General features: G+C 42.9%; 2 protein-coding genes across 4 annotated transcripts in view; one reads left to right on the top strand and one right to left on the bottom strand.

The window, feature by feature from the left end:
* The window catches only part of FANCB (FA complementation group B), a 359,567-nt gene that overhangs the window by 118,710 nt on the left and 225,677 nt on the right, over positions 1 to 15,180 (top strand). The window contains exon 13 of the mRNA XM_057495750.1: positions 6,565 to 6,642. The gene's annotated coding sequence lies outside the window, so the exon portion shown is untranslated. The remainder of the gene's footprint in view (positions 1 to 6,564; positions 6,643 to 15,180) is intronic.
* GLRA2 (glycine receptor alpha 2) overlaps positions 1 to 15,180 on the bottom strand; it is a 185,758-nt gene that overhangs the window by 6,935 nt on the left and 163,643 nt on the right. The gene's annotated exons all lie outside the window — the stretch shown is intronic.

Genomic DNA, 15,180 nt, shown 5'->3' with positions numbered 1-15,180 from the left:
TATTCATTGAGTGCCTATTATGTGCCAAGTATGTGGTATGGGTACAGCACTGAACAACAAGACTTCTCTGTTCTTTTTTGGAGTTTAATTCTAGTGGGGAAAACAGTAACAAGTAAAGAAATTATGCACACATACAAACACATACTTGTACACCCACACACATATGTGTATACACATAAACACACAAGACACACACGGGCACACACACACAGATAATGAAGCATGCTTTGGAGAAAACAATTCAAGGTAAAAGACTTAAGAAAGATGAGTGGCAGAGAAATGGCTGTTTTAGATTGAGTGGCCAGAAAAGGCCTGAGGAGATGCCAGGCACGGTGCCATTTGCTGGGGATCTAGTGGTGAGCAAAATAGACCAAACTCTTGCCTTCGAGGAGTTTGCAGCCTTGAGATGAAGACACACATTAATAAAATGATCACATGAATACATAATTACCAATTGTAAGGGCTCTGAAGGGAGATTATAGGGTGCTATGAGAGTTTATTGATGGGGGTCCTGGTGTAATCTGGCAGATAAGAGAAGCTCTTCCCTGAGGACGTGATATTTCATTAGAGATCTGAAAAATGAGATACATTAGAGAGGTGAAGGCAGAGTTAGGAGATGTCTGAGATGGGAGGGTTTGTTGCAACTGAGAGGTGGCAGGATGGTACCTGGAAGCAGGGGAAAAGTGGGATGAAACAAAGTTTCAGGGATGGCTACGGACTAGCTCATATAGGGCCTGCAAACCATGGAGCCAGTTTGGAGCTTTATTTTAAGAACCAAGGGAAGCAAAAGATAAATAAGACCTTGGGTTTTTGGCGGGGCATAGAGAACTAAATAGAGAATAATCTGAGAGAGATTCTTGAGATGTATACAAAGGTTTACTGGAGTTCAGATGAACCTGAAGTCCCCAGAGTGGTGAGGTTATCAGTGCTAATACTGCTGGGATACACCAGATGACATGCAGATTATCTGAGTCCCCTAATCTGAAAGAGACTCTTGAACTGCCTATTGGATTTCAGAATTCATTTCCAATTTTCCTTTTATTATTACTTGTAAGTTTTTGCTTCCCAATCATATTAAAAAATAGATAGCCAGGGACTGTGGATTTTGATAGCTGATTTTCCACTGTTCTAACTCACTGGAGGGTGAGTTCCTGAGGGTGTGCCAAAGTCATCTCTGTAGGCCCATCCTCTCGTACAATGTTGGGCTTATCATCGTTATTCAATAACTGCACTTGGAAAGACACTCTTGATCTGAGTAAGACCTTAGAAAGGATGTGCTCTAGTGCTGGCTTGAGGCTAATCTCTGTCTGGTTGATATGTTTAACACTTTTCTTCCCAACCAGAGACTAGGCAGCATGCAAACAAGGGTCTTAATGTCTTCTTCCTCCCCCTGCCCTGATACCTTCTGCTAGGGTTGGCTTTGTGGGCATGCAGACTGTGCAGTTGCACAGGGCCCAGTGCTTAGAAGGGCCCTATAGTTTAATGCTTTGCTGTAGCCATCTTCAGATTCATAATAATTTTTTAATAATGGCCCCACATTATCATTTTACACTGGGTCGCATAAATTTTGAAGCCAGCCCTGCTTTCTGCTGTAGTGGAGTTAAGGGAATGTTATTTGTTTATTACTTCCATTCCCAGGCTTAATACTTTTCCATGGTTTCTAATCTCCTTAATGACCACTCCCAAGCTCCTTTGTAAGACATTTAAGGACCCATATGTCCTGCCTAATATCTATTTCTCTCATGGGGTTTCACGATCTTTGACTTTAGCTAACTATTTCCCTTTGCACAGAATACCCCTCACCTCTCTTCACCTGTTGAGTTCCTGCATGTCAAGACTGAACTCTGCTCTCATCCTATTCAGGATGACTTTTCTTGACCCCTGAGCCTAGACCATAGATTTGTCTGTAGTTCTGTAGGGTATGGTACATGTCCCCATATTGGAACCTTCTGCATCATATTAAAATCAGCTGTTTACATGCCAGCCTCTTTTCTGTAAACTTCAAGTGCAGGAACCCAGTTTCACATATCTTGATGGCTCCAGTACCTAGAACAGTACTTGGCCAAAGCTTCCTATGTTGAATATATATAAAGTAACTGTTTCTTAAATGGATAGTAGAAAAAAGTCTTTTGTAATAGGAAAAGTGCTTTCTTTATTTATTATGTGGCTTATGTTTGCATATTGGATTTATATATAAAATTAGGGCAAACCTAAACTCAACAATGCCACTCAAGTACTTGTGTGTTTATGATGTATATTTGAAACACTGTCCATTTTTTTGGCCCACTGTTAAGCTAGTGATCATCACAGACAGTGTGAAAATATGTAAAATTAGATCCACCATATTAATAATCTTAGCAAAAAAATGCATACTTTTTTTGCAAGGAAAATAAATCAAATAGATAAACACTCCAGAGTATAAAGAAGTCTTTTCTTGCATTTATATATCTGTTCACAAACCAAAATAATAATGCTGGGTAAATGACAAGCCAGTAAGTATTAGATATATGCAAATATTTTACCAAATAAATTAGACCTTTTCAATTATTACCCATAGCAAAAGACTAAGGAGTATCTGTATAACATTAAGGGTATCTGAGCTTATATGCCATTCACTTGGGTTTGGTGAAGAAAGTAAAATTCTCATAAACCTGTGGTCATCACCACATATCAGTTTTAAGTCTTGAAATTCTAATTGATGGAAAATTTAGCTATCATTACACAAAATTTCCTTCATTGCTTTGATCACACATGTTATTTTTACAAGCCTTTGTATATAAAAGAAAAAGCCAGAAGGGCGTCTTACTCAAGACAGAGCTCACTTACAATAATCAGGGGGGAAATATGTGGGCAAGGAGGGACACACAGAACTCAGCTGTGTTATGAGTTGGGCCTCCGGGGACTGACGTTGCCACAGCCTACCAGTGCCTTGCAGGGACTGGGGCATAGGAGGTGGAGCTGGGCTAAGACTCCTAGTTATCCATGAAAACCCATCTTTGTTTCTTCTTCCAGTGTTGGATTTTCCTTAGGTTAAGGCTGCTTAACTGTAGCACTAATGACATTTAGGGCCAGGTAATTATTTGTTGTAGGGAACTGTATTGTGTATCTTAGGACGTTAGTAGCATCCTTGGCCTCTACCCACTAGATGCAAGCAGCAGCCTTCCCCGTCAGTTGTGACAATGAAAAATATCTCCAGTCATTGCCAAATGTCTCCTGGGGGCAAGTTGCCCCTATTTAAGAAGCCCTGCTTTGGCTGGTCACACAGGTGCATGTGGAGAGGCTGCGTTTTCTAGCCTCCCCTGCACCTATGTGGGGCTATGCAACACATCTAATACCAGGAAGTCCGACCAGCTCAGTCTCCAAATTTAGTCACTTATGACCACCTTTAACACTACATGCTGTTTGAGCCACCCAGTGGTGGCTCATCAGAATCATCTCCCCACCATCAGAATTATTGTAATAGAGTTCTACCCAGTGTGCTGGCTTCTAGACTGTCCCCCTCAACAATAATGTCTATCCTCAGCACAGTAACTAGAGGGATCCCATTAAAATGTGAATCAAGTCAGGTCTTCATCAGCTCAAAACCCTCCAATGGCTTTCACCTCAGTAAAAAACAAGTTCTTGTACTGTCCCCTTTACCTCTCAGGCCTCAACTCCTGCTGCTCTCCCTCTAGCCCAGATGTCAGCAAACATTTTCTATAAAGGGCCAGATAGCAAACACCTTAGACTTCATGGGCCATACAGTCTCTGAAGTGCATGACTTTTCAATGTATATTTTGAATCTAATTCTCTAAAGTGAAATATGTACTTTACTTTGGATCACACCTCACCTGCAGCACCATATTTTTAATGGACTGGAAGTAATTACTTAGAAATAATTGACTTTTGGCTCAAAACCTATAAAGCAGAAATGTTTTTGCTTAATGTCAGCTGTAGTCATATTAGAAATCAATTAACATGGTTGTGGTGTTTCGATTCCTCAAGAAGGAAACAATACCTTGCATATGGAAATTCTTTCCTACTAGTCTCTGTCAATTCTGGTCTAGCTAGAATCCTCAGAAGATACACTAAATTCTAAGAAGCATGAAGATGAACATCTTCCATCTGCAGTATGAGCTGTTTGAATATTAACATAGTTTGCCATCTGTTCAGGGGGCCAACAGTGTGAATGTTGAGATTGTCTACATAGCGCAAACTGGAGGGGACAGGTGATCAGAGGATGAGCCCAAGGCCAAAGTAAAAACATTAGTAGCAACATCACGGTGAGCATTTACTTGCTTTCTAACTTGGATGACCATGACTGCCAGGTACTCCAGACCATTATCATTATCATGCTTCAATCTCTCTCTCTCTCTCTCTCTCTCTCTCTCTCTCTATATATATATATATATATATATATATATATATATATATATATATATATATATATATATATACACACACACACACACACACTTTGTGTCAGGAAGGAGTTACTGTACAGGATTATCTGTTGTTTACTTGGCACCACCGCTCCTGTAGAAGTGCCTGCCAAAGGCTGGGAAGAACTGCACTTCCCAGATTCCCTTCTTGATTGGTTCCAAGTTAGGGTTTGTCAATGAGAGGAATTTGACAGATCTGGAAGGTGGAAAGGAGGAAGCAGAGGCGATTATTTTGGGGAGTTTCTGGGGGTCAGACGAAGCTGCTTCGTTAGACACAGTGGCCTTGCAGACTTCTCTGTGGGCTCCCATTTTATGATCCCACTTTCAAGGCTGGATCTGGTGGCTTCTCAGATTTCCCTGTGACCTGCTTTTCCACCCTGAACTTCGGGTTGAAGTCCTATCTTCTACTATAGCCTTCCAGACCTTCATTCCCCACTCCACCCCGGTTACTCTCATATTCACAGAAATCCTAATTTCTATATTAAATCCCTTATTCTGGTGGCATGACTAAAACCACATGGAAACAGATAGACAGGTACTCCAAGCTTTTAAGTACGAAACAGCATTTTAACGCAAGTTACTATCGTTGTCTTCAATTAGGATGTAATGTGTGTCAAAAGGTACCAAGCATTGGAAAGAAATAAGGATAAACAAGACAGTGTGCTGCCCATGAAGTCAGTGTGAGTTTGAGGGAGGGGGTCTAGAACATATAGACCCATGGTTCTCAACCAAGAGTGATTTGGGCCCCCAGGCAACATCAGACAGTGTCTGGAGACACTTTTGATTGTCACAATAGGGGAGAGGTGCTATTGGCATCTCATGGGTAGACGCCAGGGTACTGCTAAACACCCTACAGTGCCCAGGACAGCCCCACAGCAAAGCATGAATTATCTGTCTTCAAATGTTAATAGTGCTGAGGTTGGGAAGCCCTGATACAGAAAAGTGGTTCCAATGTAATGTAATGTCTTCTATGGCAGAGGAATGTACAGGCCACAGGATACTAGAGAAGAGGTAATGTTAGGCTAGAGAAATTAGAGGGTGGCATTCTTTATGCAGCAGCACCATGGAATGCACTCCCTCTGGAAGAGTGACATGAACGTTACAGATATGTTCCAGAAAAGTGGCCCCTGTAAAGGCAGCCTCATTTTGTTAACTGAGCCTGCTTTTTAGCACAACTACAGAACAGCTTGAAGGCACTTGTCTGTGCCATTTGGCCAGGAGTTATTATCTTTTAATCTTTCTATGTCTTAATCAGGAAGGATTTGTTGCAAAGGACAGAAATCTGCTCACAGTAGATTAAATGCATGGAGGATTTCTTTGAGAAATTACTATGAAAATATTGTAAAAACAACCTGATGAGTCTTCAAGGATAGGGAAGCAGTGTTCTGTGAAGGCAAGAAGCCGGGGTTCTAGATCCACAACTCTTGCTCTCAAATCTTGGCTCTGCCACTAACCAGTGTGGAAGCTGGTTAAGTCACTCAAACCTCCAAGTGCCTCGGTCTCCTCTGTAGTAAAGGGGAAATAATCCTTAGAAGGTTTTTGACAGGAGTCAGTAAGAATGCACATTAAGGGATTGTAAGAGAGCCTGGTATATAGTATGTACTAAGTAAATGTTAGCAAAGATGGTGACGATAGTGTAAGCAGGGCTACCCAGCGTAGGAACTCCAACGAGAAGCTGAGAAAGTGGGGTTCTCCCCACTCTCTTGCGTCCGTTATTCTCACCCACTTCTGCTTTCTCCTTTCAGCTTCCTTTACTCGTGCATGTTCCAGCTGGGCCACTCCAACCTCACCCCCTTGGGAACCTTTTCAACTTAAGTTCTCACTATCATCTAATTACAGTGCTCTTTGGCCAAATTCTTGAGAAAATTTGATAGGCCAGTTTATCCCTGGGCCATTGGCTAGGAAAAGAGGCGGGACATACCAACAGGACAGCCTGTGGGCTGGGCAAGGAGCCAGGGAACCCTTCCCGGGTGTGGATTGTTCCTAAAAGTGTACCACCTGAGGAAGCAGAGGACACAGAAGACAGGCTAGCCTTGAACACACATGAGTGTGGCACATACGACAGGTGTTTTCAAAAGAGCGAAGAGCATTTGTACTACTGGCTCTGAGCATGCTAATCAGAAATAATTGATTGTCATTACAGGGAGCTGGAATTCTACTCAAAATGAGGAAGAACTTTTAACAACTCCATGATTGAACATGGAGCCCAGCACCTTGGAAGGTAATGAATTCCTTATTGCTAGAACTGTTCGAGTGTTTAATCATTTGTTGGAGATGTCGGATATGGCTGTAACACGTAGGTTAGGGACTATTTGGCCACTTCTGTACCTTCCAGTTGCAGGAGTCTCTGATTGTATATGAACACCACTAAGGTAAGAAGTCCAGGAGGGCAAACCACATTAAAGGTGCTGACCCAGTGCAGGACAGATGTGTTCAATAAGCTCTGCCCTGCTGTGACCTCCTTGACTTCCTGGAAGTTTCTAGTCACTCTGATTGCATTTTGAGAAGGCCTGCTCTAATATAATCAGTTCCACAGCAACACTTTGGTTCAGGTATGTCTTCTCTTTCAATTATTTTTGACTTGAAAGATATTTAATCATTTAAGCAGCAATTCCCTTGCTGCTGCTATAAAAAAGATTCTAATATAGAATATATAAAATGTAGAATAACAAAACCCCCAAAATAGTAACATATAACCTCACATTATATAAAGAATTAGGCACTGAATGGATGTATTTTTAGAGGTTAACACACCATGTTTGTGGAGGCCTATCTTTATTATATACAGTTTTGACAGTCTAGAGGCTACAAACAATATCAATGTTCCAAATAGGCATTTCTTTCTCCCTCCTCTTCTCACTGCTCAACTTCTGCTGAAAGGAACTTGGAAGGAGAGGGGTCAGTGCTGTTGGCTGCCTGTCCGGTGAGCTGTTTGCTTCTGCAGAGAGCTCAAGCACCAAGAACTCAGTCAGCAGGAGGGTTCTGTGTTTGGTCTTGCTCCTGATCCCTTCCCACCAACTTTGAAGAGGCAGGTTAATGTCATGATGGAATCACCCATGTGACTTGCAGAAGCATAAGGAGGTTTTGACAGAGGGGCCCTGGGGCATATCCTGAGGAAAGGGATGTCTGCGAGCCATCACTTCATTGCCTTCCGCAGCTGTAGAACAAACATGTTTCCTGCAGGTGAAAAGCTAGAAACCTTCTTTCTCTGGCCAAGCATATTTTCTTCTGAATTTGAATAATCCTGGTACAATAGGTCTTCTCTAAGGAATATGGACTATAGACTCTGTTTTAAATTAGCAGTTACTGAAGCAGATGAACACTGTAAACTATCACGAGGCATTTTCCTATTGCTTCTTCCAAGGACATTCAAAGCAGTGAAGTGAGCCAGAAATGCAATTTCTGCTCCATTATTCTGGATTATTATTTAGTTTTGCTGATGATCTATGCCCTAGCTCTCTTCTACCTTCTCTGCAACCATTTGTTCACTGGCAGGTCAACTATAACTTCTCGTAAGCAACTCTTGCAACAAAATAATTAGGGACAGGAAAATGGAAAATAATGGATACAGTGAAGGTGTGTTTTTTTTGTTTTTGTTTTTGGAGTATCTGTCATATATTTACAGGATCTCCCCTTCTCTCTACTTCATTACTATGGTTACCAGATTTAAGATTTCAGACAGAAACTTGTCTGTAGGCCCAGAGGGAAGATTGATTGCAGTGAACACAGAAGACACAGATTGCGCACAATTTGAAAATACCAGTGTCTGTTGAGATAACTGTTGAACAGCTGAGTTTCTAGTTAAGGAAGTGTGTGTGAAGGTGTGTAGCACCAAGTACTCTTGGCACGTAATGGGGAGTCAGCCTCCTTTTCCTTTTCAAAGACATCAGTGCAATAATTATAATCAAAGGCAAAGAGGGAAGCTTATGTGGTTCTAAGAACATATATTTTCTTAAGAATAATACAAATAAAATAATATAAAAATATTAAAAAATAATACAAAGTAAGATAGTATAAATAAAATAAACCAGTCTTAAGTTCTAAGTAGGTGTCTCCTTCTCCCCCCACAGGGTGGGGGTCTCCTTACAAGGCCGATGCCCTGCCCAGCTGAGGATGACACAGCTAACACTACGGGCACAGGTTACTGCATGATGAGCCCACAGGGTCCCGGGCACCACAGTCCTCAGGTGGGGTGTGGGTACGGGCTGGGAACATGGGGGCCAGGGCCTTAGTGAGCTTTAGTGAGGCCCACTACTCAGTGCGAGGTACATCTCCTGTCCCTGTCACTGGCGAAGCCAAATAAGGACCTGCTGTTGATTTGTGACTGGCTCCTCAGGGCATCTGAGGAGGTGTAAGCCAGAGAAGCTCAGGTGAACCTGTTTGCCTGGTCTGAGACACCTTGAAAGCAGTTTTTTTGCCATGACCCGAAGTAGGAGACGTTTTCCATTACCAGCTATGATACATACATACACACACTCCCACACACATTAGTATATCTAACAGAAACAAAAGTTTCACAAAGTGGCATTTACTTTTCCAAAGAAGGATGCACTCTGACATTTTCTAATTTGTTTTCTTAATTTTTGTTTTTCAAAAAAGCTGGTGGTGAGTCACTGAAATGACCACATGTCCTACAAGTTGATCATACCCTACAGTTTGAAAAGTACTGTGTTTAATTGTCTTGATTAGTTTCTTCACTGTCAGTATTGATTCATCAAATATTTACTGAGCATCTATCATATGATGGGCATGTGCTAGTCATGGGGAAATCTAAAAGAGAGGCTTCCAAGTACACAGGACAGTCCTGACTAAGAGCTAAACGTTCTGTTTAAACTCATTGTAGCTGTCATCCGTCATGCTTGAGAAGGTGCTGGGATTTCAAAGGGAGATTGAAAGATGGCCTATTATGTGCCAGGCATGGTGCCAGGCCCTGAGACTTCCTGCTAAGTCCCAGACTCTATGTGTATACAGCTTTTGATTGGCTTTAGCAATAAGGTAGCTGTAAATGCTCCCATGTCTTCACCAGCTTCTCAGGAGAAGAAACCTTCTGTTATAAGAATAAGATCCAGTGTTCAAGGTTTCTGAACCCGCTTTTCTGCTCACCCACTGACTGCTAAACATGCAGATCCTCTTGGCACTGATTGCCAGGCTCTGTATAAGCAGGCCCTAACAGACTACTGAAGTGTCACTTACCATCATTTCTCATTACATATCCTGTGCTTTGGGAACTCCGTTTCCTTGATGGCCCAAGGTTTTCCATTTCTCTGAGCCTTGCCATATCTTATTCTTTCAGTCCAGTGATTCTCTTTGACTTTTGTCTGCCTGCTGAGTTATATAATTCAAACTGTCCTCCTTAGCTGAAATTATAGCTCCCTCCAGGAAGCACTTCTCTCCTGATTTCTGCCACCTGTTTAGCAGTAGACAGGCCTTTTTTCTATTCTCTCCTAAATGCTTGCATTTATTAGGTTGGCTTCTAATAATACAGTTGTGAATCTCTTGTGTGCTACACAGTGGGAAATTAAATAAATAAAAATAATACACAGGATCATTTTAAAGCATCAGTGGACATTTTACATGAGCCTGAGAAGACACGTCTACTTAGCTAAAGAACTCAGTCACACTATTCCAGGTAGCTATCCATTCGTTTTCCCACAGATTTGTGTGTTGGTCTAGAAGTTAGATGCCAATGGGCTGGGTTCCTAAGAAGGTGTAGTTAACTACGTTTAATGTGCCCATAGAAGAAGTGGCATGGCTTCTGATGACTTGGGGCTGGCTGGGTTTCTACTTGCAGACACTGAGCTGTGAGCCCTGAGTAGAAACCAGCAATTCATTCCACAGGTATTTCTCAAGTACTTAGTATGTACCAGGCCATGTGACAGACTCTTCAGATTGAAAGATGGATAATAGCCTTTTAATAGCCTTTGCTGTTTAGAAGATTCCTGAAGGCTTTTTCCTGAATGTTTAAAAAAAAAAACAGGTGAGGAAATATTTAATGTGTCTGCTGTGTGCAAGTCACTGTTGGTCACATGCATAATCTTGGTCACTCCTCATAGTAATCCCATGAGAAACAGCTTTATTAGGCTATTTACATATGATGAAACAAAGACCCAGAGTGGTTAACACCATGGCTCCAAATCACCCAGCAATCATAGTACCAGCCAGGACTTGAATTCAGCCAGCCAGACTCCAGCCAGAGCTCATTTCACTACACCAGGCTTCTCTGCCATCTTGTTATTTGTATGATTTGAAGAGAATAGGTATACATATGTTTAAGAGGACAGGCATTCACATGGCAGAATTATTCGAGAGAAGGGTGCTATAATGAAACATGTTGATGGGGTACTTGGCTGGGATGAAGAAAGCTGGCTTTATGACAGGGATTTTTATAAGTTTTCCCCCATCAATCTGTCCTAAAAGACAGAAAGTATGAAAGAGCTTATGATGATTCAATGATGAATTGAAACATCTAAGGTCTGGCAGCCAGGAGCTGGCTGTTCAACATTTAGCAAACCTCGTAAACTCCCCATGGAGATAACCACTGCTAAACTACCTTCATTTGAAGCATTTTGTGCTTTCCAGAATAAAGTTGTCAGGCTGTTTAGAACAATTGTTTTACCAGATTGTGTGCATGCACAGTTCAGTCCTGTTCACTGCGGTGAGACTCCTCAGTCTGGCCTGGATTCCACTGGGGGGCATTTCCGAGCATGTCCTCCTTGTGTGTGTGAGCACAGAGCTGGGAGGGCACCTTCTCAGTTACAGCAAACCATGTTGCATGGGTTCCTCACGTGGCTCCGAAAACCAGAGAGAGAATCTGGGCCACTGACTGGCTAGTGCTACTCTTTTTGAGGCAAGCAGAACAAAACAATAATAACCAGCCATGATGATGGACTTAACATTTCTCATTAACTGAAAATTCATCTTTTTTGGAGTGCTGGGGCATTTTTCCAGGCCTTAATATAGTCTGCCTTGTTTAAGACAGTGCATATTGCAATATGTGTCCATTTTTTAAACGGACAATTTGCAACAGATTCTCAAGCAGTACTTCTCAATTTTCAATGTGCTTGTGAATCCCTTGGGGATCCCGTTACACTGGAGACTGATTCAGCAGGTCTGTGGTGGGGCCTGAGAACCTGCATCTCTAAGGTGCTGCTCAGGCTGCTCTCAACAGGTGACACCCTAAGAAGCGAGGATCTAGAGCAGCTCTCAAACTTGGCCACACTTTGGAATCACCTGGGAAGCTTGAAAAAAATCACCACTTCTTGATTCTTTATCCACCCCCAAATATTCCAATTTAATTGGCCTGGAATGGGGTCTGGGCATGGGGAATTTTTTAAAGCACCCAGGTGACTGTAATGTGTAGCCAGGATTTAGGACCCTTGCTACTAGGTTACCTTGTCTCTAGAAATTACGAGGGTTCATTTCTGGGGTGACTTCCATGGCTCTTGAATAAACCCAGCAGTAGAGTGAAATGAAGTGGGAACTTTCAATAAGCTAACCTCCTAATGTTTACATCCATGTCAACTTCTTGAAAAGCAATGAAATTATACGCCTAACAAAATTCATACCCCTGTTCCCAGTGCAAAGAACCATATTCTTGGATCCCTTTTTAATTCTCAGCTGTAAACAAAAGAAGCTTATATAGAGTAAGAGCTAACTTGCTAAAGAGGAAAGTGCCTAATTGAAAAGTTTTCCTGGCGATACCATCTTTTGGGTTATACTAGCTCTAATTACTCCTGACAGGTGGAATATCTTTCTTTGTAAGCAGGTCATAATCATGAAGTTCAGCTTTTTTCCCTCTGGAAAGCCTCATTCCTCTGTGTACACAGCAAGTCTCTGTCCTAGATCAGAGTTCCTTAACCTTGGTCCTGCTGACACTTGGAACTGATTGTTCTTGCTGTGGGCACCGTGTCCTGTGCACTGTGGGAAGTTCAGCAGCGCTGGCCTCTACCCGCTCCAAGCCAGTAGCACAGGCAGTCTCCCACCCACCCCTCAAGCTGTGAGAAGCAACAGTGCCTGCAGACATGGCCGCGCATCCGCTGCAGCAGGGTAAAAATAGCCCCTGCTTGAAAGCCACTGCCTTGGATCAAAGGAGGTTTCCATGGCACTGACTGTCACTTTCATCTTTAGTGTGTGGATGTGGGAAGCTCTCCAGGGCCATCTGATGCAAAGGAGAGGTATATCAGCAAGGCAGGCGGAGGCCATTTGCAGGTGAATACCGACCACCATCTTAAAGAGTGGAATTTTCATTATAGATTTAATTACTTAATTCTGTTGTATTTATTCATAATAACAGATGAGGTTAGAACAATTTACAGTTAATATTCCAGGATGAAATGAACTTTACAAATGACACTTCATCCTTGAGAATAGGTCCTTCTCATCAGCTGGAAGCACTTTCCCTAGGAACTGCCATGGCTCCAACTGTAACTCTATTATGGTTCTTAACATTCTCTACCCCATATTAGAAAAATCTAGCACTTAATTTTTTTCTCTTATTGATCTCTAAAGCTGCATGGAAACAGGTTTCAGGCAGTTTTCACATCCACACTGTCCCTTATCTAAACCAGAACTCTGCACAAAGCAAGCATTCTAAAAAATATTTATTGAACTAATGAATTCTAGGATTGTCCAGCAGCTTAGAGTGAAAAATTAAGAAAATAGGGGCCATTGCCTCATATCCACTCCTGCACAGAACCAGGATCTTTATTTTCTAAGTGGTTACACTTGCTTCTGATCATTCATCAGTCAGGTGGGAAATCACTCCAGCTTCATTAAGCGTTTTGTCCCTAAATGAGCTTGTTACAAGCAAGAATAATACTGGAAGGAGACAAATTAATACTGTGATTAGACAAACCCACATCTCTCTAATGTAATGGCAGGGAAGCACCAGATTTCTTGCTCATTCAGTTTGATCTTTTTCTGAGTGTGCGGGCATATTGAAATAACTACAGCTTGCATTGCCATGAAGAATTCTACAGCAGTTAAGAACTAGACAGTAAAAGGAGAAGGTTTAAGATACCTGCCACCATAGCCTCTCCATGATAGTAATGGAGCTGAAGGCACAGGCTTGGCTTCAGGGACACAGAGAAATAGAACTGTGTTATGAAAATCATCAAGCTGTTTGGAAAACCCGGGAGCTCAAAAATATTTCCGAAATGCCTACTGTGAGTTGCACTCGATGGAATGCAATTGTCTGTCTATAATTTGGAGAAAGCAGTGTTCTGCCTTCGGGGGGGGCCACTCACTGCTCCCTGTACATCCTCAGGCCTCTGTTTCCCCACTTTGGGCAGAAAAGGTACTCCAGGATCTGCTCGGTATTTGGTGAGGAAGCTGAGGATGGGGTTAAATGTGACTGTGCTGGTCATCAGGCCCCTGGCCCAGGAGGCATTGCACCTCAGTTTGGTTTTGTTCTCTCCAAAGCACCCCTGAGACAGGGGTTTGTGTGCAAGGAGTCTATTTGGTAGACAGGGCTGGAAGAGCAGTGAGGGAGTGGGAAAGTGGGGCAAGGAGAGGCAATAAAGGCTGTGTGAGTGAGCAGTGGATTACCACTGTTGGCAAGCGGGCCTCAACTCTGGTGAGGGACTCAGACTTGACCTACCGAGGGTGAGGGAGCTAGGTATTCGGCCACCCCCCACCCCAGCTCTCATTGGTTGAGGGCCACTCCTGCAGCATCCACTTCTTGGCACTTCTGCCTGCCTGGACATGCATGGAGCATGCCAGAGTGTCCTGCAGACACTCCCACACGGTCACAGGAATCCACTGCTGTGTGTGGTAGTTGGAATAATGGCCACCAATGATGTCATCTGTGCCCTAATCCCTGGAACCTGTGAATATGACCCTTTACAGGTGAAGGGAGTTTGCAGTGTGATTAAGTTAAGGAACTAGAGTGGAGAGAGGACCTGTATTATCCAGGTGAGCCCACTTTAATCACATGGCTCTTAAAAGTGGAGAACCTTTATCAGCTGGCTTCAGAGGGAGCTATGACTCTGGAATAAGGGTCAGCGAGATACAACGTTGCTGGCTCTGAAGATGGAGATGGAGGAAGGGAGCTGTACGTTATTTCTTCTCTGCAGGCTGAGACCATTTGCTCAAAAGCCTGCTAGCACCAAACTCAGATTTTACACATTGAGTACATTTTTAAATGGCCCAAACAGATTTTTAGCCATCTAGAGCCTGCCTGCTTTGCATAAATCCTGAAACTATGCCCAGCATCTGCTGGTCAGGGAGAAGATAGAGCCTTATGGTTATAAGACCCCACCTCACTGCTGCCCTTTGGAGCTCTGCAGTGGAGACACCCCCGGTGGGCTGAGTGGCATCGTCTAGACAGGTAAGTCCCTTCCCCACTGGGAGGCCCCTTGCCCTCTTCCCTTCTGGATCGCAGCTCCGTGCTTTAAGCCTCTGCACTGTCTCATATGGTAAGGGACACCCTGTCCTGCAACCCTGCCCAAGCTCAACTTGTGTATAATACATGCCTATCTTTACCCTCGTTCAGCCCCCAAAATCCAAAAACTCCCACAAGCCCCCAGGAGCAATGCAACCTCACCGCCACCTTGATTTTTGTCCAGTGAGGCTCGTATTAGACTTTTGACCTCTGGAATTGGAGATAATAAATTTGTCTGGTTTTAAGCCACTAAGTCTGTCATGATGTCACAGCAACAGTATGATGCACTGGTTACTGCAAAAGTAAGTCGAGCAACAAAGCCATTTACACACTTAACGTTTGTTTAAGATGAGCTCTGCTAAGGTCACAGGATTGGTC

Source organism: Manis pentadactyla, chromosome X, assembly GCF_030020395.1.
Source record: "Manis pentadactyla isolate mManPen7 chromosome X, mManPen7.hap1, whole genome shotgun sequence".
In the NCBI taxonomy this organism is placed as follows: domain Eukaryota; kingdom Metazoa; phylum Chordata; class Mammalia; order Pholidota; family Manidae; genus Manis; species Manis pentadactyla.
Note: the sequence above shows the minus strand (reverse complement) of the source record. Positions and strands in the feature narration are given on the sequence as shown.